At 46.5% G+C, this 27,322-nt stretch overlaps 1 protein-coding gene across 2 annotated transcripts in view; it reads left to right on the forward strand.

Moving 5' to 3' along the window:
- The window catches only part of SIN3B (SIN3 transcription regulator family member B), a 1,843,877-nt gene that overhangs the window by 925,032 nt on the left and 891,523 nt on the right, over nt 1–27,322 (forward strand). The gene's annotated exons all lie outside the window — the stretch shown is intronic.

Here is a 27,322-nt window from a genome sequence, read left to right on the forward strand (position 1 = left end):
GCCACTTCATCCGCCTTCAAAGGTATCTTCTCAAGTAACTAGGTGATACTCTTCAGGATCCATCAGCTGCGGGGGCTCAAGATAAGATTAAGTCCCAGCTGGCGACCCTTAACTCAGTCGTCAACTCCTCCATGCGGCTCATTTCTTATGCAGCCGATGGGGCGAGTAGGGCCACAGGTACAGGCGTGGCTTTGAGAAGACATGCCTGGATGCGATTATGTAACTTTGCTGACCCCTTTAAGGCATCCTTCACCAATACCCTCTTCGATGGTTTAGCTCTGTTTGGACCACAGGTGAAGGATACCCTTACCAGGTGTGAGCAGGAAGGCAAGACTCTCTCTGCTGTGGGAGTCCGTTTTTCTACTCCCTCTAGACCATATACCCTAAAGGTCAGAAGAGTGGGAAAATGTGGATGTTCTTCAAGGATGCATCTGCAGTCATCACATATGGGTTGTCCTGCCTCAGGCAGCCCTTCGGTCGGCCGGATTCCAAAGTCTGGGTCTGGCCTCGGCTGATGTCGCACTTTCCCCGACGTCAGAGCGTCTGGGGTATAAAAGCATCAGCCATTTTCCTCAGTTGTTCTTGCCGTGTGGTGCCCGAAGCAGAAGCAGTTCGCAAGTGCCGGTCGGCCAGCTCCTGTGATTCAGCTACCGAAGACTTTGAAAAAGCTAAGTACCCCGTTGGGGACTCTTTCTTGCCTCAGCCGATGTCAGATAAAGTTAATAATTGTTTAACTTGTGGGAAACAAATACCTCATAAGGATTTCCACTCTTACTGCCTCCCCTGCCTAGGCCCAAACCACGACGTCTCGGCCTGTTCAGCCTGTGCTTCCTTCAACCGACGAACTCTTAGACATCGGTCGGAGTTTGCAGAGGAATTCTTTGGGGCTCGTTTTGCTTACAAGATGCCGTCGGAGACTCCGACTTCGCATTTAGTTAAGAAACGGAAGGACAAGGACCGACACACGCGGGCCGCGGTTTCGGCTGAAACCACGGTCAGGCCTACCACGAGGGTCTCGGCTGAAACCGAGTCCTTGGTACTTCTGATTACCGAAATCGCACATCCGACTACCTCGGCCCCGGAGGCCCCGGCCGAGACGGTTATTGAATTACCTTCTGAAACTGGTGTCCAGGAACCTTCCGACACCATTCCTTTAGACAAGTCTACTCCTGCACGTGGTGCAGCCAGACCTCCTGCATCCATGTCCATTAAGGCTTTCTCTAGGGCTAAAGCTGCTAAACCTACTAAAGCTTTGCCTCCCAAGGTTACCTCTCAGAGACCTTCTACTGGCTCACAGATTCTTAGCTTAGCAGAGGATCTTATCTCCTTAATTAGAGGTTCTCAACCTCATCCGGACAGGGGCTCTCAACCTCATCCGGACAGGGGCTCTCAACCACCTCCAGACAAAAGGCCCAGGGTTGAGCCCTCTGACCTCCACTTCTCAGATGAGTCCACTGATGGCTCTACTCTGTCAGACCACCAGGAGGAGGCTTATTCGGCCTACGAGGATTCTGATGCTGAAGAATCTATTCCCTCGGCCTCCCCTCCTGAAGAGTTTTCCTTTGGAGAGACATTACACTCTGAGAGAACATTTTCAATGGCAGGGTCAGGAATTCTCTGATTCTAGAAAGAGATTAAGGACCTTTTTACATTTACCTCAGCATAGGTCTTTAGCTATACCTCCTGTTTTTAATGTTATTGATGATGTGTACACTGATGCTAGTACAGCCCCTGACTCTCTCCCTCCGGCTCCTGCCAAACCTGATAGGTACTACAGGGTCCCGGACTCACATCTACACCTGTACAAGGCCCACTCTGCTGATCCAGAAACTATTTCCCAGGGCCCAAAAGGGGTTGCAGCTGCCACTGCTAGAAATCCTCTACCCTCTGAAAGGGAGTCCAGAGCTTTAGAGAGATGGGGTAAGAAAGTGTATACTTCTGCAACTCTTTCCATGAGGGCATTAAATTGTCAATTTCATATGATACAGTACCAAGAGTATTTGTTAGATGAATTGCATAAGAAACTGTCTTCTTCTGAACCCCTTGATCGCAAATCCCTTCAGGATCTGGTACATAACTCCCAGCAGGTTAGTAACCATTTCTTGCATTGTGGTTATGATGCATTGGAAGCTTCATGTAGGTCAGCTATGACAGGTGCAGTCATACGTAGGCATGCCTGGCTGAAGGAACAATCTCTGCCAGACCATGTTAAAGCTAAGTTTTTGGATGCTCCTATGGAAAAGCAAAAAATATTTGGTTCCACGGCTCAAGAGGTCTTAAAGAAATTTGAAGAAAAGGCAAAATCTGTGAAAACAGTCAAAGACTTTCTGCAAGTCCAACCACCGAGATTCAGCAGAAATTGGCCTACTAAGAATTGGTCCTTTCCAGACTCAGACAGATCTCAGAGAGGCAGGAATGGATGTGCCAGAGGTAGAGGGCAAGCTAGAGGCTCCTACAGAGGCCGTCAATGGCAGCCTCCCAACCAGAGAGGTAGTGCAGAACTACAACTGCTACACCAGGACAGACTCAATGACTTTGTTTTGACTCTGCCGACCAGGGCTCAATTAGAAGCACCTTTGGGCAGAAAGCTTTCTTTATTTTCAAAAAATTGGCACAGCATTACAAGGGACACATGGACACTGCAAATAATAGACAAAGGATACAGGTTCCATTTCCACACATTGCCAAAAAGAAAAGGCATGCCAGACCTGCCACCAAATCAGAGGGCAGAGGCTTTGAAACAAATTTCCAACTTAATACAAATGAAAGCTATAGAAAAGGTACCTCTTTCAAGCTATAGAAAAGGTACCTCTTTCAGAACAAGGCCAAGGATTTTACTCCAGATTATTCCTTGTTCCAAGAAAAGAAAATCAATGGAGGCCTATTCTCGACTTGTCTGCACTGAATACTTACCTCATTGTGCCAAAATTCAAAATGCTGACTCTACAGCAACTCCTTCCCATGCTGGGCAAGGGGGCTTGGCTGGTGACTCTAGACCTCAAGGAGGCATACCTGCATGTCCCTATCAGACAAAGTTGCAGAAGACACCTCCGATTTCTTGCAGGGTCAGAGCATTATCAATTCTCAGCATTGCCTTTTGGCTTATCTACTGCGCCCAGAGTATTCACGAAATGCCTGGCATCAGTAATTGCACACTGCAGACTTCAGGGGATTCAAATTTGCCCATATCTGGACGACTGCCTTATACAAGCGGACAGCAAGCAAACTTTGTTAAAGGACTTGGATTATGCCATCCACCTACTGCAGGTCTTGGGATATACAGTCAACATCCACAAATCAAGACTTGTTCCATCCCAAAGAATAACTTTTCTGGGTGCGGATCTAGACACAACCACCCAAATGGCCTTTCTCACAGAAGAAAAACAAAAACAACTACCGGATTACTTCAAGAATCTGACAAGACAAACTCAGCTGACTGCAAGGAAAATCCTGCAGGCCCTGGGTTACATGGCATCTTGCATTCTTCTGATCCCACAAGCAAGGCTGCATATGAGAAAATTACAATGGTACCTAAGGAGTTTATGGACTCAGCACAGTCACAGCTTAGAAACCTTGATCCCACTCATTCCATGCCTCCAAAAGGAATTTCTGTGGTGGGCTCAAACCTGCCAGTCGAACAGCGGGTTGCCCTTCAGCAAGCCAAGAGCCCAACCAAACCATCACTACGGACGCTTCAGACCAAGGTTGGGGAGCACACATGGAGGGCAGATGTATCCAAGGGCAATGGTCACAAAGAGAGCTGCGCATGCACATAAACCAAAAGGAAATGCTGGCAGTGATACAAGCAATTGAGGCCTTCAAACCTTTTCTTCATCAAGGCCACCTACTCATAAGGGCAGACAACACCACAGTTATGTGGTACATAAACAAGCAAGGAGGCACCCATTCCTACCCTCTTTGCAGACTGGTAATGAATCTATGGGAACTTTCCTTGAAACTCAATATACAGCTGCAGTCCCAGTTCGTGCCAGGGAAAGACAATATACTGGCAGACAGCTTAAGCAGAAATATCATGGATGCACACGAATGGATGCTGCACCCAGACATCTTCTTACTCATAACACAATCATGGGGAAGGCCGGAAATAGATCTGTTCGCCTCCCCCCACAATCATCAGTTGAAGAAATTCTGCTCAAGGACATACCACCCACAAGCATGGAAAGTGGGCGCTCTCTCTTTCAGCTGGAAAGCTCTAACAGTGTATGCTTTTCCACCTCTCCCATTAATGACCAAGGTCTTACTGAAGATCAGGACAGAGCAGCCCAGAGTGATTCTGATAGCTCCAAACTGGCCAAGACAGCACTGGTACCCACTGTTAAAGAGCATGTCACAGACGAAACCGTGGCCTCTTCCCCCTATGGCCACTTCTACTGACGCAGCACAATTTCAAGACTCTGCATTCCAACCTGAAAACCTTGCAGCTAACTGCCTGGAAAATACCATGACTCCTCCTCAGGATAAGCTATCCCAGAGAGTGAAGGATATTATTATGGAAGCTCGACGGCCTTCCACAAGGAAGGCATATTCAGCAAAATGGAAAAGATTTCACACTTGGAGCACAACAAAGGGCCTAGATGTGACAGTGATGAACATGGCACATATACTGGAATATTTGGCAGAATTGTTCCACAAAGGCCTGTCTTACTCTTCCATTAAGATACATGCCTCAGCAATTTCAGCAGAATACAATGTTAATCCACCTGTCTTCTCTCTTCCTCTCCTGAGACAGTTTCTAAGATGAATCAAAAACATCAATCCTCCAAGGAAACCACCTCTACCTACTTGGGACCTTAACTTCGTGTTGGAAAAACTAACACTTCCTCCCTTTGAACCAGCAGCATCTGCAGATCTTCAGTTTCTGTCTTGGAAAACTGCCTTCCTTCTGGCCATAACCTCAGCAAGAAGAGTATCTGAGTTACAAGCTCTAATGGCAGTACAGCCATTTCTTATCTTTCGTCAGGAGAGAGTTTCATTGAGAACCAATCCTACATTTATGCCAAAGGTGGTATCCAGGGTATCTTTGAACCAAGCTATTCACTTGCCTACATTCTTCCCACAACCACAAAATAAAGGGGAGAAACTTCTGCACACCCTGGACATACACAGACAGTTGCGCTACTACTTGGACAGAACTAAAAGTTACAGAAAGACTGACCAGCTGTTTGTAGCATATGCTGCTGGGGCACAAGGAAAAGCAATTTCCAAACAGACAATTTCAAAATGGATAGGAAATTGCATTTGTTTTTGTTACTCCTTTCATGGAAAAACTGTACCAGCTGACATTAGACCTCATTCCACGAGAGCCACAGCCACCACCACAGCCTTCCTTAGAGGGGTGGCTACCAAGGACATTTTAGAAGCTGCTACATGGAGCTCCGTGCATACATTTGCCAAGCATTAAAATTTACCTTTATACTCCAGATCCAGAGCAGGCTTTGCTACGGCAGTCCTGCAGGGTATCTTAGCTACACCATCCTTTACTTAGTACCTCCACCCCCAGATTGGCTATGGTATTCTACCCATATGTGATGACTGCAGATGCATCCTTGAAGGACATAGTACAGTTTTGTACCTACCATAAATGTAGATGTCTGATAGGTATGCATCTGCAGTCAGGTTTACCCTCCTTCCCCTCTGTGGTATACTTCTTGGGTACTTACCCCTCTTATAGCTAGCTGGGGGGATCTTTTATGGTGTATTTGTTTTTATAGTACTGTGCATGTTTGGATTTGTTTTTGCAATGCAGATCTCCAAATTTTAGCCTGCCTTAGAGGGCACCTGGCATCTGGGGCAAGAAAAACTGAGGAAAATGGCGTCGGCTGATTGTTTTATATCCCAGACGCTCTGGCGTCGGGAAAGTGCGACATCAGCCGAGGCCAGACCCAGACTTTGGAATCCGGCCGACCGAAGGGCTGCCTGAGGCAGGACAACCCATATGTGATGACTGCAGATGCATACCTATCGGACATCTACATTTATGGTAGGTACAAAACTGTACTTTTCGGAAACCCCAGGGAGTCGTGCCTGACACACGTGGTGAGTTTCCCTCCAGGGGCAGGGAAGGGAACAATAATAGACGCTGCCCAAGGGGCAGAGGGGGTCCGCAAAATCAGGGTAGCAGAGAATCTTTCTCTGACAAACCTTTTCAGCACCCCTGAGGGGCTGCCCGACTGTCCACCTTCGGAAGCAGTCGGGGGAAGATTGTCACTGTACCCAGAAGCCTGGCAACTCCTCACACAAGACAAATGGGTACGGTCTGTCATATCCGAGGGTTACAAAATCCCCTTTGTCCACACCCCTGTACAAACAACCAAGTCCCTTCCAGATGTTCCACCCGGTAAGGGAACAAGTAGTGCCAGAAATTTCAAAACTGCTAGAAAAACGGGCCATCCAGCCAGTCCCAGCAGATCAGCAAGGATCCGGAATTTACTCCAAGTTCTTTTTGGTACCAAAAAAGAGAGGGGACTAGAGACCCATTTTGGATCTCAGCAGGTTAAACAAATCTGTTAAAAGAACAAAGTTCCGGATGGTCACGCTTCAGTCCATTCTACCCTTTTTGGGTCAGGACAATTGGATGTGCTCCATAGACCTTCAGGATACGTACTACCATATCAAAATGGACAGGCGCTCCAGAAGGTTTCTCCGCTTCCGGCTGGGAGCCAGTCACTGTCAATTCAGAGCCCTGTCCTTTGGTCTCACCACAGACCCCAGGTTGGGGTGTTCACCAAATGCATGTCAGTGGTTACGGCTCACCTGAGATGGCGAGGATTCCAGGTGTTTCCATATCTAGACTACTGGCTCCTTACTGCTTCCACCAGACATCAGCTACTGCGAGCCAGGGATTATACCATCCAAACTAGCTCCGAGCTAGGTATCTAAATACATTTCGAAAAGTCTGCATTGTCGCCTTGTCAGTCTATAACCTTTATAGGCACAAGATTAAATACAAAAGATCTGTCTGCAAAACTTCCTCTAGACAGTGTCATTCGCCGACGTGCAGGTCTTACTACAGTGCAAAAGTATTCAGGCCAGATTTGTACTAAAAATGTTGGGTCTCATGGCAACAGCAATCATACTGGCTCGTTTTCACATGCGGATTCTTCAGTGGATCTTTTTACTCAATGGTCTTTTCAACAACTTCCGATGTCTCTCAAGATAATAATCACGCAGTCATGCAAAGACCACCTGGCGTGGTGGATGGTCTCACCTCTAGTACCCCAGGGCAGACCGTTTGTTCTTCCTCCTCCTGTTGCCATGGTGACCACGGATACCTCCTTGATCGGGTGGGGGGGGCATTTTCAGGGCAGGACTGTCCAGGGCACTTGGCAACCTCTAGAGTATCACCTGCACATAAACGTCTTGGAGATGAGAGCGGTGCTTTTTGCGTTGCAAGCTCTTCAGGACTCTCTACCCACCGGGACTATTGCAATTCAAACGGACAATATGTCTGTAGTGTGGTACATCAACAAGCAGGGCGGAACCAAGTCCTATCCCTTATGTCGAGAAGCACTCAGACTCTGGCAGTGGGCGATCTCCTCTCCACGATTTCTGATAGCAACGCACATCCCCGGGAAGTCCAACGTCATAGCGGACAGGCTAAGCAGAGCTATTCTCATGCCTCACGAGTGGTCTCTCAGTCAGTCAGTAGCGGACTAAATTTTCCTCATATGGGGTCAACCTTGCAGCAACCTTTTTGCAACTCCTCTCAACAGCAAGTGCGACGACTTCTTCACTCTCTTCCCCCTTCCCGGGCACTCCCCCAGAGACGCTGTAGTTCACAATTGGCCCCGGGGCCTTCTTTATGCATTCCCACCCTTTCCCCTAATTTCCAAACTAATTCAGAAGGCGACCGCATTGGGATCCAGGATGATCCTCATTGCCCCTTACTGGCCTCGACAAATTTGGTTCCCATTCCTGCATCGTCACCTACTGGAGCATCCTTGGAATCTGGACCCAGTGCCAGACATCTTGGTCCATCATTCGGGCGGGCTGCACCAATCCCTTCAGTTTCTCAACCTCACAGCTTGGTTGCTCCACTTCCAACCTTAGCCAGGCTTCCACATATTTCTCAGCCGGTGCGTGAAATCATCCTTTCTTCGCACAAATCTACCACCAGGAAGACTTGTGCTAATAAGTGGAAACATTTCTCTTTCTGGGCAGAGGCTAGGAATATAGACCCCTTTACAGCCCCTGTCCATCATGTTCTAGATTTTTTAGCAGAACTCTTTCAAGCTGGTTCCTCGCCCGCCACCATTAGGATCCAATTAGCTGCTATCGCAAATTGCCATGCTGGCCTGTCAGAAACCAGCATCATGTCCCACAAACTTTGCAAGGCCTTTCTTAAAGGGACTATTTTGCTTAGGCCCACGGTCAGAGATCCCCCGCCTCCATGGGACTTAAACTTGATATTAGCTTCCTTGATTCTCCCCCCTTTTGAACCTGCGGCTTCCTGTTCCTTAAAATTGCTCTCCTGGAAGACTCTCTTTTTAGTAGCCATCACCTCAGCTAGGAGAGTTTCGGAACTTCAAGCCCTCTCTATTCGTCCTCCTTACCTTGTGTTTCATAAGGATAGAGTTTCACTCAGGACTAATCCTTCATTTCTGCCCAAGATACCTTCCAAAACAAACCTGAATCAGGCTATTGATCTACCTGTCTTTTTTCCTAACTATTCAAACAAAGCTGAACAAAAGTTACACCAACTGGACGTTCATAGGCAATTACGTTTCTATTTGGATAGGACCAAGCAAACAAGGAAATCAGACCAACTCTTCCTGTCCTATGCTGAGGGCAAACCGGGCCTGCCAGTTTCTAAAGTAACCTTATCCAGGTGGTTGTCCTCTATTATTAGCTTGATTTATCTGCTGAGACATAAAGAACTCCCTACTAAACCCAAAGATCTGAAGTAGGATATTCATTTGTCTGCAACCTGTGGGTTATGGATCCGATATCGGATCCGAACCGGCATGGTTTTCCAGCTATGGATCCAAGCTCTCAGCTCCTCCCCTCACCCATAATGCCCTGCTCTACCCTCATGACCTCAGATCTCGTTTGCCGGGCATGGTGACTGGATTGGTTTCTATAGCTCTCAGCTAAGTGCTAGTTTTACTACTGTTAATATAGAATTTTGAAGTTTTTTATTCATTTTTTGTGTGAAAGTTTAGGTTTCCCTCTTTGATATTTTACTTTAGAGTTAATCTAAGAATTTTTTCCCTCCCCTCGCTGTTGGCGTAGTGTGTGTGTGTTGGGCCTGTGTGTGTATATTGTTTTAGTTACTTTAGTTTAGTAGCTTGTTTATAGATTGGGATGGCTGAACAGCCCAAATCTATATTTTCTAAATGCTCCGAGTGTGGCCATAAGCTTTCCCCAGCTGATGGCCACACTCGGTGTGTTAGATGCCTGGGGGTTGAACACCTCACATCTGGATGCTCCATTTGTGCAGGGTTCAACCCCAGGGCACTGAAGGAGTGGAGGTCCAAGCTTGTCTTGGCGGGTCTTTACCGCCGGACTAGGCTCCGACCTCCGCTCCTTCGGGAGTAACCGTGGTTTCGGTTCTTCCCTCCGTGGCACCCCCTCCTCCTCCTGGGACTCAACCTCCCGTTTCTGGTTCGGAGAGGGATGCTAGGAAAAGGACGGAGGAGAAGCACCACAAGCGGCGGGCGAGACCTCTGTTTCGGCCCGCCAGCCAAGCGTGCTTCTCCCCGGCTCCGTCGGCTCGGTCTCCTCCTTCGGCTCCGGTCCCCAGTGTGCTTTTCACCGGGTCCTGAGGAGGAGGAGACCAGATCTCCGTCGAGGCTATCGAGGAGGCACTCAAGGCCTGCCTCGGTAGCCTCGTCGAGATCTACATATAGCCTTCGGATGCTGATCTGGAGCGGATGATGAGAAGATTCATCCAGGCCCAGATGCAGATGGGAGTGCTCTTGCCTCCCCCTCTGGGGAGCTCAACACCCTTTTCAAACCTATTGCTCCTTCTCCGACCTGCTATCCGGGTTCGGAGCAGCTGGAGCCGAGCAGCTTAGGGCGGGGTGGGTCGGCGCTGATAGTACTTGGTACCGGATCCGACCCTGCCCTCGAGTGCATCGGATCGGAGCCTGGATCCGAGCCTCGGATCGGGGATCAGTGCTCCTTCGGCGCCCGTCTGTGTCGGGCGCACTGTCGCCGGATCCGGCGCCCGGCTCGATCCACTCTTCGGATCCGAGGGAGCCGATTGTCGGATCCTTTGGTGGTCGGCTCCTTCGGCTTTGATGTAGTGGAGAGGGCCCTGTTGAGGGTCTCCAGACCCCGGCACTTGTTCCGGCTCCGTCCAGCTCCCTCTGCACTGGGCCAGGCTTCCACCATCCGGCCCCTGGGACAGCCCGCTTCTGTGCCCCAAGTTGCTCCAATGGAACAAGTTGCTGCTTGCGCCCGGTCCTCTGACAGCCCCCCAGAGGATGTCCCTCGCAAGCATACGTGCAAAAGGAGGCACATTGACTCCCCCGAGTCTCTCACAGAAGACACGGACTTGGAGGAAGGGGAAGGCTCCCCACGGTCACCCCCCGAGGATGTCTCATTTGGAGACATCATGGAAATGCTCCGTATAAGGGGGGGTGGTCTGCCCCCAAGTCTTCCTCGGACGAGTCCGTGTTCTTGGAGGCATTTGAAGCGGGCCCGTCTACCTCTTGGGTGTCCCCCCCTGCCGACCCCCTGGTGGACCTTATTACCACCAGGGCGTGGAAGGAACCGGACACCGTGGAGCCAATTCCTAAGAGGCCCGATAGGATCCTTAGCCCACCGTCCGACCGTGCCCATTGGAGTAAGGGGCCTCCGGTAGATGCCATGTTGACGGCGGCCACCAAGAGGGAACTGGCTCAGGAGAGTCCCTCAGTCCATCCCCCGAGCAAGGAGTCTCGGATGATGGACCGCTTGGGGAAGCGGATGTTTAGTTCAGCGACCTTCGGTAAGGGTGCTGAACTACTTGGCACACGTCATTAGGATGCAGCGAGATTTCATTAAAGAATATGCTGCATCTCCCCCAGAGTCCATTTCGGAGGAGGACAGGGTTCTGCACTCCACCCGTATGGCCACTCTTAGGTCAGTTACTAATACCTCTATGCGGCTACTCTCCCACGCTACGGAAGGCACCGCTAGAGCTGCGGGGGCAGGCCTAGTCACTAGACGTCAGGCCTGGCTTCGTCACTGCGATTTTTCTGAGCCCTTCAAAGCGTCATTTCTGACGCCCCTTTGATGGTTCTGCTCTCTTTGGCAAAACCGTTCGCGAAACGTTGACCCAGAGCGAGAAGGACAGGAAGACGCTGTCTGCCGTCGGAATCCGCTTCTCTGCACCCCAGAGGCCCTACTCCAGGAACCAAAAGGGTCAGAAGAAGATGTGGTTCCGGAAGTCGCAGCAGTCCCATGCTGCTCCGGACAACCAGTCCTTCCGTGGCAGAGGAGGACAGGGAGGACGCCGCCCTAGAGGCAGAGGGGCTCCCAGAAACTTCGGGTCCAGGGAACCTTTCTCTGAATGGCCTGCGCAGCAACCCTGAGGGGTTGCCCGACTGCTCCACTCTGGAGGCAGTCGGGGCGTTCGGGCACCTAGCGGCATGGGAGTCTATAACATCAGACCGCTGGGTTCTCCAAATCATATCCAGAGGATATCGCATCCCTTTCCTTCACCTTCCAAAGTTGAAGTCCCTCCCAGACGTCCCACCCGGTCAACGGGAGGCCGCTTTGGCAGAAATTGGCCATCTGCTAGAGAAAAGAGCCATCCAGCCCGTCCCCCCAGACCAGATTGGATCAGGGTTCTACTCCAGGTTCTTTTTAGTGCCAAAAAAGACGGGGGAACTAAGACCAATCCTAGACCTCTCTCTCTTGAATCTGGCAGTCCCCAAGGAGAAATTCCGAATGGTCACTCTGCAATCTATTCTCCCCCTTCTGGGAGAAAATCACTGGATGTGCTCGATAGACCTCAAGGACGCGTACTACCACATCCTCATGGACAGGCGCTCCAGGAGGTTTCTCCGCTTCCGGCTGGGAGCCAGTCACTACCAGTTCCGGGTCCTTCCCTTTGGTCTCACCACAGCCCCCAGGGTGTTCACCAAAGTATTAGCAGTGGTAGCGGCCCACCTGAGGCTTCAGGGGGTGCAGGTGTTTCCCTACCTGGACGACTGGCTTCTTACCGCCCCAACAAGGCATCTACTTTTATTGGCGCGAGACTCCTTTCTCCATCTTGCTCCTTTTCTGGGCATTACAATAAATACAAAGAAATCCAACCTGGCGCCCACACAGCTCTTAGATTTTATAGGGGCCAGGCTAGACACAAGGAGTTTATGAGCCTTCCTCACTGCGGACAGAGTTCAAAATCTGCAGCTCCAGGTGCGGGCCATTCTCCACTCAAGTTCTGTTCCGGAGTTGGTCCTGAGGGCTCTAGGGTCCATGGCATCTGCTATAGCACTTCTTCCTCTTGCCAGGCTCAATATGCATTCTACAGTGGACGCTCTTGGTACAGTGGTCATACCTTGCTCTCCCCATGCATCATCCCATTGCGATCAGCAAGGCTTGCAAGTGGTCCCTCTTGTGGTGGCTTCACTCCCGGATCTCCACAGGGCGCCCATTTTGTGCTTCTCCCCTCTCGCCACGGTGACCACGGACGCCTCCGCCTCGGGTGGGGGCACTTTGCGGCCGGACCGTCCAAGGCACGTGGGCGATTCAGAGACCTTACTGCATATCAATGTTCTAGAGATGAGAGCAGTGCTCTTAGCGTTGCTAGCACTTCAGGACTTTCTTCCCTTGGGAACAATTGCGATTCAATCAGACAACATGTCTGTGGTCTGGTACATCAACAAGCAAGGGGGAACAAGGTCTTACCCTCTTTGTCGAGAAGCCATGAGAGTTTGGGAATGGGCAATCTCCACCAACTGCTTTCTAATAGCAATGCACATTCCGGGTCGGTCCAACATCCTGGCGGACAAGCTCAGTCGCACCATTCTGACCCCTTACGAGTGGTCTCTCAATTGTCAAGTAGCGGAACGCATATTCGCACGGTGGGGAACTCCTTCATGCGATCTCTTTGCCTCTCCCTCAAACACCAAGTGCGACAGGTTTTTCGCTCTGATACCTCCTCCCGGAGGTTCCCCAAGAGACGCTCTGGTGCATGCTTGGCCACCCGGTCTTCTGTATGCTTATCCACCCTTGCCTCTGATGCTCCAAGTTCTTCAGAAAGCCTCTCGGGTGGGTTGCAGAATGATTCTCATTGCTCCGTATTGGCCTCGACAGATCTGGTTCCCCTTCCTAAGGTCTCACTCGGTGAATCCTCCTTGGATTCTAGATCCCATTCTGGATCTGATATCCCATCCATCCTGCATACCTCCTCCGAATCTGGACAACCTGAAGCTGACCGCTTGGCTGCTCCAGTTCCACTCTTGATCAGGACTCCCGGTATTTCGTCACCTGTTAAGGCAATTCTGGTGGCAGCTCATAAACCATCCACTAGAAAGGTCTACCGCAGCAAGTGGACGCGGTTTTCTTTGTGGGCGGAGCGGCAAGGCCTGAATCCCTTCACGGTTCCTCTTCCATTAGTGCTTGACTTTCTAACCACTCTTTTTAACGATGGTGCCAGCAGTTCCACAGTCAAAGTACAACTGGCGGCAATTTCTCATTATCATATTGGCCATGACTCTAATCCTCTTATGTCAGCCAAATTGTGTAAAATTTTTCTTAAAGGTACTTTTCTTCTCAGGCCCCCTGTAAAACAAGCGGTTCCTCCTTGGGACCTCTCTTTGGTTCTACAGGCCTTGACCCTTTTCGAGCCAGCGGCTACGGTGGATCTCAAATTTTTGTCTTACAAGACAGCCTTTTTGGTAGCCATTACATCGGCCAAGAGAGTTTCTGAGCTTCAAGCTTTATCAGCTAAACCTCCTTACTTGGTATTTCATCCGGACCGTGTCTACCTCAGGACCAACCCGTCCTTTCTTCCTAAAGTCGCTTCTGAAGCAAACATCAATCAATCCATTAACCTCCCTGTTTTCTTCCCTAAATATGAAAACAAAGGTGAATATAAGCTTCACTCATTAGATGTTCACAGGCAACTTAGATTTTATCTAAACAGGACGGCTGGTCATAGGCAATCCGACCAGTTGTTTATTTCCTTTGCAAAATTTAATTTGGGCAAGCCAATTTCTAAAGTTTCTCTGTCCCGCTGGATTTCACAGTGCATCTTATTGGCTTATCAAGCTTCAGGAAGGCCCGACGGAGGTGTTCATGCCCATTCAACCCGGTCAGTATCTACCTCGGCAGCCTTCAAGGCTAGGATTCCTCTAGATGATATTTGTGCAGCAGCCACGTGGGCTTCATCTCATACTTTTATTTCCCACTATAAGTTGGATCTTGCATCTAGGGTAGAGCATCCTTTGGCTCCATGGTGCTCGGAATATCCTTCCATGATGGCGCCCAAGATTCAGGTAGCTGGGGACTCTGTCCCACAGGTTGCAGACAAATGAATATCCTACTTCAGATTTAGAAGTTATGTACTCACCATAACGTTCCATCTGAGTAGGTGTATTCATTTGTCTGCAACCATCCCGCCCTCCTATCCCCCTGGCCTTTCAGTTTCCTGCATATTCTATGTTACCCTTTTCAGGGTGTTGTTGCTTTGGCAAACTCGATCTGAGGTCATGAGGGTAGAGCAGGGCATTATGGGTGAGGGGAGGAGCTGAGAGCTTGGATCCATAGCTGGAAAACCATGCCGGTTCGGATCCGATATCGGATCCATAACCCACAGGTTGCAGACAAATGAATACACCTACTCAGATGGAACGTTATGGTGAGTACATAACTTCTAAGTCATTCCACCAGAGCGTTAGCTACTTCGGTAGCTTTTCAAGCAAGACTACCTATGGAATCTATTTGTGCCGCAGCCACATGGGCCACTCCTCATACTTTCATTTCACATTATAAGTTAGATATGTCCTCTAGGAGTAGAGCTGCTTTTGGTTCCACTGTGCTCAAGAGTCTGTTCCGATGAGCCACCCAGGACTAAGGTGCTAGGGACGCTGTCCCAACCAGCAAGAATGAAGGTGAGACAGACAACTTAACATTAAGAAGTTATGTACCTACCATAACATTCCATGTTAGTTGTCTTCTTCTCGCCTTTTTTCTTGCGTCCCACCCTCCACCCCCCAGCCTGGACAGACCGAGAAGAATCCCTTTTTAAGGCCTTCTTCCTCTGGCTGAGTCTTATCTTGGTTACGTCCTCCTCTGTCTTAGTACCGTAGGAAAACCTTGTAGTATGGACAGGTGTCCTTGTAATTTCTATGGTGTTAGCTGTGCCAAACGATATCTGGGTATCTAGTGCCAAGCATTGTGGGATATGGGGAGGCCTCGAGCCGGTAAATAGCTCTCAAGCTTTAGTAGATGGCCGAGTCGGAGCCGAGGATCGGCTGCGAACCCAACCAGCAAGAAAGAAGGCGAGAAGAAGACCACTAACATGGAACGTTATGGTAGGTACATAACTTCTTGTTATTATCTATGATGACACCTAATAGTTTTGTAGAGGGGTCAGGGAAGATTATTGTGCCATCATTTGAATTTATGGTAAAGGTGAAAGCGGTAGACCTACGTGTTGGTGAAAATAACAGCATTTTAATTTTTTTGAGATTTAGGATCAGGCGACGTTCAGAAAGCCAGTTTTCTATTGTATTAAAGGTGGTCTGGGTAGCTGACCATAACTCTATTGGAGATGTAGCGAGCAAATCAGAGTAGAATCATCAGCATATTGGATACAGCTGACTTTTGGGATGACAGTATAAAGGTCGTTAATGAAGATGGAGAACAGCAAGGGCCCTGCTGTAGAGCCTTGTGGTACTCCAAGGGTGTTAGGTTGAAGGTTAGAGAGTTTGTTCTGCCAGAGGACAGCCTGCTGTTGACCATTCAGGTAGGATTGTAACCATTGAAGGGCTCTGGTATCTAGACAGAATGTTTGCTGGGTGTGGATTAAAAGTTGGTGATCAACCATATCGAATGCCTTGGAAAGATCCAAGAAGACGGCTGCGGATATATAATTATTGTTGCAATTATGGTTTATGGCGTTGGTAAAGGCTAAGAGGGATGAAGTAGTGCTGTGATGAGGACGGAAGCCATGCTGAGTGTCTGCCATAAGGTGATTCTGGATTAGGTGGTGCATGAGTTGTCTATGAATACATTTTTCCATAATCTTTGCAAGTCGAAAGAGTATAGCTATTGGCCTATAATTGGAGAATTCAGTAGAGCTGCCTCCTTTGCGAAGTGGGATTACATAGGATATTTTCCAGATGGGAATTTTAGCTTCTACTATGGTTCGATTGATTAGTATTGAGACGGGGTAAGCAATAGCATCAGCTGATTTTTTGTAGGTATTCGGCAAGGAGAATGATCAGCAGAACATGTAGTGGGTTTTAATTTTTTGATCACGGTACGGATAAGTGAAGTGGCGACTGGTTGGAAGCTGAATGCTAGTAGGGAGTAGGTTTCTAGGGGTGCTACTTTCAGGACCAGGGGAGCTAGGAGGTAGTTGGCTAGCTAGGGCTTGAATTGTCTCAGTAAAGAATCGGTTAAAACTGTCAGAAACCTCTTCAGGGGTTTTATCAATAGTAGCAGCAGGGATTGGGGTTGAAGTTTGTCCAGGATGTAGTAGATTATTTAAACCTGCCCAAAACTCCTGAGTTTTGTTTTGATTTACTGTCTGTAAATTTCAGTAGTATTGATTTTTGTCTTGTAAAATGGATTTTTTAGTTTCGTTCCTGGATTGCCTGTATTTAATGTGATTTTGGGGGTCTTTAGAAGAACGCCATAAAGCCCATGCTTTTAAATACAATTGTAAATTATTTTTTATAAGAGCCATTGCTCCTGCTTCTATTGGAACTGTCTAGTTATCTTTCTTCCACATTGCTCTTGTTTCTGCCTGCAAATCCTGATATTTTATGACTTTGTGTCTGTCCGTGCGCAAACACTGTAGTCACTGGGTGTGGCGATTTCAATGTTCAATGCTACTTTTATCTTTTTTCATGAAACACTATATCTGGTTTTCTAACGTCTGTCTTTTGAACTGTTGGTAATGAGTGATCCCATGTGATCTAAACATAATTTTTTGTGATGCTTTGTGGCTCATGTTACCAGTCACTTCAATGCCATAATGTTTGCACAATCCCCAGTGCAACAGTCTTCCCACATTTTTATGCCTTTCAGCATACAGTCCTTTTGGCATTAGTATGCCACAACCGGCAATGAGGTGTGCAACTGTTTCCAATTCAGTTATACAAAACCTACATTTGTCTGTTTCTCCCACATGTTCAATGGACTTTGTAAACCAGCGTGTACGTAGCCCACTATCTTGGGACACCAGTATTAACCTTTCATCTCTTGGTTTGAAGTCACCTCTCCTTAACCATTCCTGTGTTGGATGTTCTTCTTGTTTCACTGTTGCAGTCATCACATTTGGATTATCTCTGCCAGGGTAGCCCCTCGGCCAGTCCGAATACCAGAGGCTTAGTATTTCTGCATCGGTGCTGTCACTTCAGGACTGATGTCAGGTCATCAGTAGTATAAAGTAAGGCAGCCAATGCCATTACATCAGTCTTTCTTGACGTGGAGCCCGCAGCAGAAACAGTTTGCATGAGTGCTGGTCGGATGGTACCTGAGTTTCGTCTTCCGAATTGAGGCTGACATCTTCTAAAGCTAAGTACACCGTTGGAGAACCTTTTTTCTTGCGCTAACCGATGTCAGAAAAAGTTAACAATTGTTTCGCTCGTGGAAAGCAAATACCACACCGAGACTTTAATTCTTACTGCGTCACTTGCTTAGGCCCAGACCATGACGTCTCCCGCTGTTGCTTATGTGCTTTGTTCAATGCCAGAACTATACGTTGTCGGGCCCTTATTGTAGCTAGATATTTTCGCCCACAATCCTCGAATTCCGATATGGCTTCTGTAAGCCATCCGACAGCAGATCTTCCGAAAAAATGTAAAGATAGAGAGACGTTCACACAAAACTATAGGAGACAGATCTCTCTTTCTTTTGGAAGGGGTAGCTTGGCTTCCCTTGATCAGCATAATGTCTTCTGCCATTTTAAGCATTTGAGACTGAAGCAAGGAAGCAGGTTCCTGAGATTGGGTCATCGGTTTCTTGGGTGTAGTTCGTAACCTGGGCCTAAGAAACTCGATAGTTTTCGAAAGAACAGTAGTCACGAAAGAAGTCATAGGTTTGTGTCGAGAATCGGTAGTGAGAAGGACTTCTTCAGAAGCTGGTGTCTGCTCAGTGGCTCCAGACCCATCCAAGGTAGAGACGACCACAGGATCCTTAGTCGAAGAGTTTTGCGGCATATTGGACTCTGAAAGGGTCTCAGTAACGGCCTGTGAATCCACAGAAGCGGGCATCAGGGGCTGAGAAAGCACCTCACTGAGGACTGGAAAACTAACAACTAGCTTAACGGGAGCATCATTGTTAGGTTTGGACCTGTGTGGTCTAAGAGTCCGATGTCTCTGATGCATCTGAGTATGAAGACATGCAACCCCTCTTTGCTTTTGAGGATTCTGATGCAAAGGATTCCATTCCTTCAGCCTCTCCCCCCCCAGAGGATTTTTCCTTTGGGAAAACCCTTCACACCTTAAGGGAGCATTTCCAATGGGAAAGTCAGGACTATCCTCAGTCTAAAAAGAGACTCAGGGAATTTCTAGATCTCCCACAGCACAGACCCTTGGCCATCCCCCCAGTCTTGGATGATGTGGTTGATGTTTTCCTGGAATCCAGCTTGACTCCTGACACCCTCCCTCCTGCACCCAGAAAACTAGACGGGTATTAGAGTCCCTGACTCGCACACATTTCTTTTTAAACATCCTACTGCTGACCCTGAGGTAATTTCTCAAGGGCCTAAAGGAATTAAAGCAACCTCTGCTAAGAATCCCACCCACTCAGATAGGGATTCCCAAGCACTAGACAAATGGGGTAAAAAAGTATACACCTCAGCTACTCTTGCTATCAGAGCACTAAATTGTCAGTTCCATATGCTAAAATTTCAGCAACATACACTGGAACTCCTCAAACAAAAAAATGTCTTCCTTTCCTGCTTGCAGAATCTAAAGAGTTACAAGAGTTAATGCATTCTGGAAGTCAAGTAACTAAACACACCTTGAACTGTAGTTTTGACACCCTAGAAGCTTCTTGCAGGGCAGCAGTCACTGGTTCTGTTTGGAAGTCATGCATGGCTTAAAGAACAGCCCTTGCCAGACCATGTTAAATCTAAATTGTTGGATGGCCCCTTGCACAAAGACAACTTATTTGGCAGTAAGGTAAAAGAGGTCTGAAAAAGGATGGAAGAAAAAGCAAAATCTATGCAGACAGTTAAGGATGTCTTACAGATCCAGCCACCCAGGTTCAGCAGGCATTGTCCCTCCAAGCACTGGTCCTTTCCTGCTCCCACCAGGTCAGTTTAGCCCAGACCCTGGGGAACCAGACCCCACAGACACAGCCACAGGTAGTGCAGAGATATAAGCAGTGGACTACCTCCACTTCAAAACCAGGGAGTTCTAAGCCACCCCCTTATGGTAAGAACTCGCAATGACTCCCCTCCCCACCCCCTCCCTCTGCCCAGCTCCACTTACCTCTAGGAGGAAAACTCTCTTTTCATGCAAACACCTGGGCCACCATTACCATTGACCGCTGGGTTCTCAACATAGTGTCCCAGGGATACATGTTTTCTTTCCACACCCTTCCAACTCCAAAAGGGTTTCCAGATCTACCTCCAAACCAGTGGGCACAGGCGCAAAAGCAAGTCCTTTCCTTGCTCTCAATGAGGGCAGTAGAGCACGTTCCTGCAGAACAGAAAGGCCAAGGTTTCTACTCAAGACTTTTCATGGTACCCAGGAAAGAGGGCACCCTGGTGCCCCATCATCGATTTATCCATTCTAGACACCTTCCTGGTGATGCCAAAATTCAAAAAGGTCACCCTCCAGCAGCTGCTACCCATGCTCTCCAGGGATGCTTGGCTAGCCTCCCTAGACGTAAAGGAGGCCTTTCCTCCACATCCCTATCAGGGAATCATGCAGAAAATATCTCTGTTTCAGGGCAGGATCTCTGCACTTCCCTTTGGCTTATCTACTGCTCCCAGAGTTTTCACAAAATGTCTGGCTCTGGCCATTGCCTTTTGCAGACAAAGGAATATCCAGATTGACCCATACTTAGACGACTGCCTAATTCAGGCAGACAGCCAGAAAAGCTGCTTAAGCACCTGGCCTTTGTAAAGTCCCTGCTAACCTCCCTAGGGTACACAATCAATGAAAAGAAATCCAAACAGGGACCCACCCAAAGGATTATATTCCTGGGAGCAAGCCTGGACACAGCATCCCAGATGGCATTCCTTACACCAGAAAAGCAAACCTTCCTGACATACTACTTCTCTCAACTAGCCACCAGACCCCAGTTATCTGCAAGGAAAATCATGCAAGCTCTGGGGTTCATGGTATCTTGTATTCGACTCATTCCATATGTCAGACTGCATATGAGGAAACTGCAATGGTACCTAAAAAGCCTTTGGTGTCAACACTGTCAAGACCTCGAGACTCTTATACCTATAATACCTTGCCTCAGAAAAGATTTTCTTTGGGCAACAGCATGTTCCCTTAACAAAGGACTACATTTCTCACCACCCCACACTGCCTAGACCCTCACCACAGATGCATCAGATTACATCTGGGGTGCACACCTGGATGGCAGGTGCATACAGGGCCAATGGAGCCCACAGCAAATCCATCTGCACATCAACCAAAAAGAGATGATGGCTGTCCAGCACGCCTTGATAGCTTTCAAGCCCCTTCTCTCCCCATGGGCTCTCCTGATCAAAACAGACAGCACAACTGTGATGTGCTATATCAACAAGCAGGGAGGGACTCAGTCCTACCCTCTATGCAGGCTGGCCTTGACCCTTTGGCAAACAGCCTCTGCCATGCAACTCCACCTGTTAGCACAATTCCTGCCGGGTTCTCTCAACTCTCTGGCAGACCACTTAAGCAGAAATCTTCTTGACCCACACGAGTGGCAGCTCAACAGAAGGACCTTCTCCCTAATAACTCAGAAATGGGGCACCCCCAAGGATGACCTCTTTGCCTCCCACACCAACCATCAGCTCAGAAAGTTCGGCACCAGGGAGCATCACTGCATGGCTTGGAAAGTGGATGTCCTGTCTTTCCCCTGGGTCAAATCTATCGGTCTATGCCTTTCCTCCTCTACCTCTCATCCCCAGGGTACCACTCAGAATAAAGGAGGAAATACCAAGGACAATTCTTACGGCTCCAGACTGGCCTCCCCAGCACTGGCACCCCTTGCTGCGCAGCCTGTTCTCTCTGCCACCTTGGCATCTCCCTCAGATTCCAAACCTCCTGACCCAGAGTTAAGGGAAATTCATGCATCTCCAAATGGAGACACAATTTGGCAGCTTGGCTTATTCGCTAACCCCCGATCAATCTGCCAACCTCCGCAAACAGGTTTTAGATGTTATACATGAGGCCAGATGCCCTACCACTAGGAAGTCTTATGCTGACAAATGGAAAAGGTTCTGCACCAGAATTCAGGCTAAGGGAGCCAGTACACCACAGCCCTCTCATACTGGATTACTTAGCTGACCTGCTACACAGTAGACTCTCCTTTTCTTCTATTAAAATTCATGCCTCTGCTATCTCTGCCCATTTTCCCACTGAGCAGTCCCTTTTCTCACACCCTCTGATCAAGCAATTCCTAAGAGGGGCTTACAACTTGAGGCCACCCAGAAGAGCACCAACCCCCAGCTTGGGACCTTAACTTTGTGTTGGAAAAGTCCTCCCCCCTTCCAAGCCACCTCTTCAGCAGATCTAAAATTTCTCTCCTGAAAGACAGCTTTCCTTCTGGCCATCACTTCAGCCAGAAGGGTCTCTGAGCTGCAAGCACTCATGGCTGTGGAACCCTTCATCATCTTCCATGATGACCGGGTATCCCTCAGGATTAACCCATCCTGCATGCCCAAGTTGGTGTCCATTGTGGTCTCAACCAATCCATTCATTTGCCCACCTTTTTCCCTAACCCATAGAACAAGGGGGAAAAGATCCTGCACTCTCTAGATGTGCACAGACAGCTCAGGTTCTATCTAGACAGGACTAAATCCTTCAGAAAGTCTGATCAATTTGCTGGTTAGCTTTGCTGCAGGGACAGAGGGCAAAGCCATCTCCAAACAAATCAACTCCAAATGGATAGCACACAGCATCCGTTTCTACTACAAACAACATGGAAACCCTCCCCCCAAGGGGGTCAGGACTCACTCCACCAGAGCAGCCTCCACCTCCATAGCTTTCCTCAGAGGAGTCCCCACCAGGGACATCCTGAAGGCTGCCACCTGGACATCTGTTCACACCTTCACCAAACATTACCACCTGCCTGTCTTCTCCAAATCAAGGGCAGGGTTTGCCTCTGCAGTCTTGCAGGGCATCCTAGCCAGCCACTAGTTTCCTTGACTGCCTCCACCCTTTTCCTCAGCTTTGTTTATCAACCCAAGTGTGATGACTGCAAAAGTGAAACACGAAGAACATAGTACAGTTGTGTACACTCACCATAAATGTAGATGTTCGAGTGTATTCACTGTTGCAGTCCTGGTTTCCCTCCCTCCATCCCCCTCTTCTTTCTTCCCTTTCCTTACAAGGGACATATTGGTATTTACTTTCTACTGGTGGGGTTCTTCCACCAGAACCTGGCTCCCACTTGGGGGCTCCTGACAGGTTGGGGCAAGAAAAACTGAAGTAATGGCGTTGGCTGTCTTACTTTAAAATACTGACGACCTGACATCAGTCCTGAAGCGACAGCAAGTGACGCAGAAATACTAAGTCTCTGGTATTCAGGCTGGCCGAGGGCTACCCTGGCAGGGATAACCCAAATGTGAATACTGCAACAGTGAATACACTCGAACATCTACATTTATGTTAAGTGTACACAATTGTATTTCCCTGATCAACATGAGGTTCTTCCAGAAGTTTTCTATACTTGCAACTATGTGCATTTTCCACATTTCTTGCCTTCTCATCTGGGCCCTTTACCTTATATTCTTTCTTTTGTTTTTTGGCACATTCAGTTGCTGCCTGATTTTTATCTACTTCTGGAATTTCCATTCCTGCTTGACACCGCTATGTTTCTGCTAGATTAAGCAGAGAAGTCATCTTAGATTTATTCTCCACAATTTTCAAAATTTTCACTACGTTTGTGTCTTGTGAGGTCAGCAGGTATGTGTGGAGTCCCATGATTGCTGATCTATACATGTAATCAGTTTCAAGGAGGCCCATCTCTCCTTTGGAACAGGGTCTATATAATCTTGGTATGCACTGATTTTTATAAATCATTTGGTGAGTATGAAGCATCCTTCTTGTTTTCCTGTCTGATCTAGCCAACACATTTTGGGCCAGTCAGTCACTCCAAAACTATGTTAGGACAGGAAGAAATTGGTTTATAGCTTGGATTTTGTTCCTAGATATCAACCTGTTTTCAGTATTAATTTAAGTCTTCTAAAATATTCCTAAGTTTTATTTTGCATTTGTTCATGTTTTATTGTTGATCCTTCATCACTTCCCATATATTTATACACTCCCTCTTGCTCAAGTTTTTATATCACATTCCTGTCCCAAACTGATGTTTTCCTGGTGCTTCAGTTTTCTTGCTTTAAAGGTTGAGTTTGCACATTTATCAAGACCAAATGACATTCTTAAATCTTCTGAAAAAGTTTTGACAACTTGCAGTTGTACTTTGTTACAGTGTTAAATCATCAAAAAAGTGAAGATGAGAAGTCTTTACACTTTGTTGTTTTCTAGGAGCCAAATTATAGCCATGGCCTAAGCTGTTAAGTAGACAGCTTAATGAGTTAAGGGCAAGGCAGAATAGCAGCGGTTGCAGAATCTTACCCTGGAATATCCCTCTTTGAATTTTTATCCCTGGGATAATAATTTGTCCTTTATCATGGCTTAATTGCAAAATAGTCTGGGACTGTTTCATGATCACTGTAATGTAGTCGATCAGTGTAGGGATTGTATCTTGTACATTTTTAAGCACTCTTTTATTCATGAATGTGGGATAATATCAAATGCATTTTTGTAGTCAATCCATGCCATACTTAGATTCTTCCCCCTTTTTACAGTTCTGCACTATGACTTTATTTACCAACAAATGATCCTTTGTTCCATATGACTTTCTTTTATTGCCCTTTTGTTCTACTGCCATAATTGAATTTTCTTCTGAATGACTATAAACTCTGTTGGCATCAATTCCCGTGTATAGTTTATACTTTGTCAGAAGGCAAGTTATTGGTCTAAAATTTTTAGCGTCGCTTGCAGGTTCACTTTTAGGAGCATTTATTTTTCTGTTATCCAAGTTGGTGTCTGTTTAGGGTGTGCATATAAATAGTTCTTACTCATAGCTAAATCTTAATCCAAAGATGTTAATACTTATAACCAAAAGTTAGATACTGCATCTGGGCATGGGGTTTTCCAATTAGAGGCTTTTCTTAACTTTATTTTCTTTCTTTTTCAGTCTCTCTGGCTGTTCATCCCATTTCATATCCTCTACCTTTATTCTTATTCTTTCTTTTACTTCTATCCATTTAGCATCTTTATGTTCCACAGGATCTTCATAGATACTTCTCCAAAATCTATGTATTTCTTCTTTTTTTTTGGCAGTCTTTCAATTCCTTTTAACTTGTTTCCCAGTTCTCTGTAAAAACCTTTTTTTGGGTCATCAATAAATTGCTTATTTTGTACTTTTCATTTATATTTGTCTGCATATCTTCTAAGTTTTTCTGCCTGTGCTGAGATGGTTAGTTTGTTATTTGCGATAGTGAATGATAGATCCTGGTCTGTTCTAATACTGCACATTGCTTTTATCACATCTATCTTTATTGCAAGGTAATATATTCTGTTTACTTCTGTTATATCACATGGATCTCTATGAACAGTCCTAATAATTGCTGTGTTTGTTTTATCAAACCTCTGACTTTTTGGGTTTTATTGACCTTCTGCAGTTTATTTCTTTCACTGATCTTAATATCTCTATCTGTATCTATTAAATCAAGCAACTCTTCTCTTGGCTTATGTTCTTCTAAACTGAGGGCACGTTTTTTGTTTTCCATTTCCTGCGGGCATTCTATAGAAAGTGCTATAGCATCTTCCTGTGGCACATTCTCTTCAATTTCATAATGTGCCATCCGTTGCTCTGTTGTATGGGAACTCACTGGCCTGTCACTCCTCCACATTCACTGCATCAGAGTTTCCACAATTTCTTATTCCTTCCCTTACTGTCCAGCTTCAGGTAAACATTTATACTGGTTTTCTGTGGAAGGCTCCAAAATATCTTCATATGGCACCTGACCAATTGCTTCTTGTCCCATTGGTTTCACCTTAACTTGGATATCTGTTGCTCTATCCTGTTGTGATGCCTTCTGAATTAGATTTTTTACTCTGAATCCTTCACTTTGCAGATACTCCATAACCTCAGTTTCTATTCCTTTAACTTCTCTATTACTAATCTCCTTTTCCTCTTTGTCTTCTTATTTTGTGTATTGTAAGGGGTCATGAATGAAGTGGGGAATAATTGAGTGGCGATGCATGGTTGTGCGGATCGGGTCATATGAGTAGTTTGTCCAGGTTTCAAGAGGTTTTAAATTGATGTCCATGATTGCTTATGATTATGTGTCTTGGAAGTGTGTTCTAGTATTTTTTTGTCTAGTTTGATAATTTGATTTCTAACATATTTGTAGTTTTGTTGGGTATTATTGTACACACCCTATATTTCCAGCCCTTTTTTTTTTTTGCTTAATGATCTACTTTGTTCTTCTAGTTAGCCATGGAGCTGGGTTAGCCTTTATTGTTTGTGGTAAGATGGGCATGTCCATTATATATTTTCAAAGCATTTGTTGAATTCACCTACATCATCATCTTTTAATAGATTTGAATTCTTATGTCTTAAGAAGCTAATAAAATTTTCATTCTGAAAAGTCGAGAGATTTCTTACTTGATTCCAAAGGTTTAGTTTCTGGTTGTGGGTTTGGTACCTTTTTGTAAAGGTAGGCAGGTGATCACTTTACAGTATATCAGGTAGGGTGCCATAGGATGCATTTTTATTAGGTGAGGAAGTAAGATTCCAGTCAAGGGTAGATTCCCTGTTTGTGCATTTTTTTAAAAAACTTAAGAGTAGAAATTATTTGGGTAAATCCGTACAGTTGTATAAGTTGTATAAGTAAGATTAAGAGTTTGCCAACCAGTCAGTGATTAGGTTGTCTGCTTTAATCACTTCCTGTGGAATGTTGATAGAGACCCAACACAAGTTATCTTCTGCAGTAGTGATTTTACCTGGTAGTACATATATTTTCCCATGATTGCTACGTTCTTATCATTACTAAGGTGTAGTAGGGAAGTGATGATTTCAGCATTTTTAAATTGAGAACCAGTGTACCGGAAAGAACAGAGTTAAGAGTATTTTATGGATTACAGCAACCCTACTAGTTTTTGTTCCTTCTGTTATACCTAAGAATGTTGAAATGTAGCAGTAAAATGTGACCATGTCTTATTTTTTAATGTAGCCACGTCTCTTTCACTTTAAGAATATCTGGAGAATGATAAGCTAGGAGTGCATGCACTTAAGACTTTTATTAGTTAATTTGGAAGAGTTGGAAGCTTAAGCAGCTTATGGAAGGAGGGGGGTAGTAATTGTGCTTGTGTTTTAGTTAACTTTACATTCAGTAAATGCTGAGTTGAACCTGTTTTAATTTTGAACTCTGTCCTAAATGTACAGCTAGTTAATCACAAGTGAAATGCCAAAGTGCCTATTCAGCTAAGGGCAAATCAGACGTCTGATCAGATGTACGTCATACAAAATTATGATCATTTGTGTATACTTGCTAATTTTGTGACATCAGAGACAGAGATTTTGACTCTAGGCTTCTTTGATCTGCTGCATCCCAGCAGACTGCATTCCTTAAGAGTAGTAGTCTTCTAATCAAACTTGTATTGAAATGACTCATTTTGCAACCAACTAAGCTTCTATGAAGAGTACAGTATTGTGTAAGTTAATAAAACCCTTTTTCCCACCCATATGTTATTCTTGCCCACTTGGTTGCCTACCATCAAGCCTCCTTCCCAATTGTACATGGCCTTTCTTCTATCCATACCTGGAAATTTCACCTGATGTCAGATTGAATGTTGTCTGGAGGTGCTGCTTTCTAGGCAGCTATGAGGGTGCTTTGTAAACCTCATATAATTTGTGGAAGTGATTGTGTTTGCAGTGTAGCAATCCTTTCCTG

This window comes from Protopterus annectens, chromosome 13.part0 (genome assembly GCF_019279795.1).
Source record: "Protopterus annectens isolate FY-2018-M chromosome 13.part0, PAN1.0, whole genome shotgun sequence".
NCBI classification, from domain to species: domain Eukaryota; kingdom Metazoa; phylum Chordata; order Ceratodontiformes; family Protopteridae; genus Protopterus; species Protopterus annectens.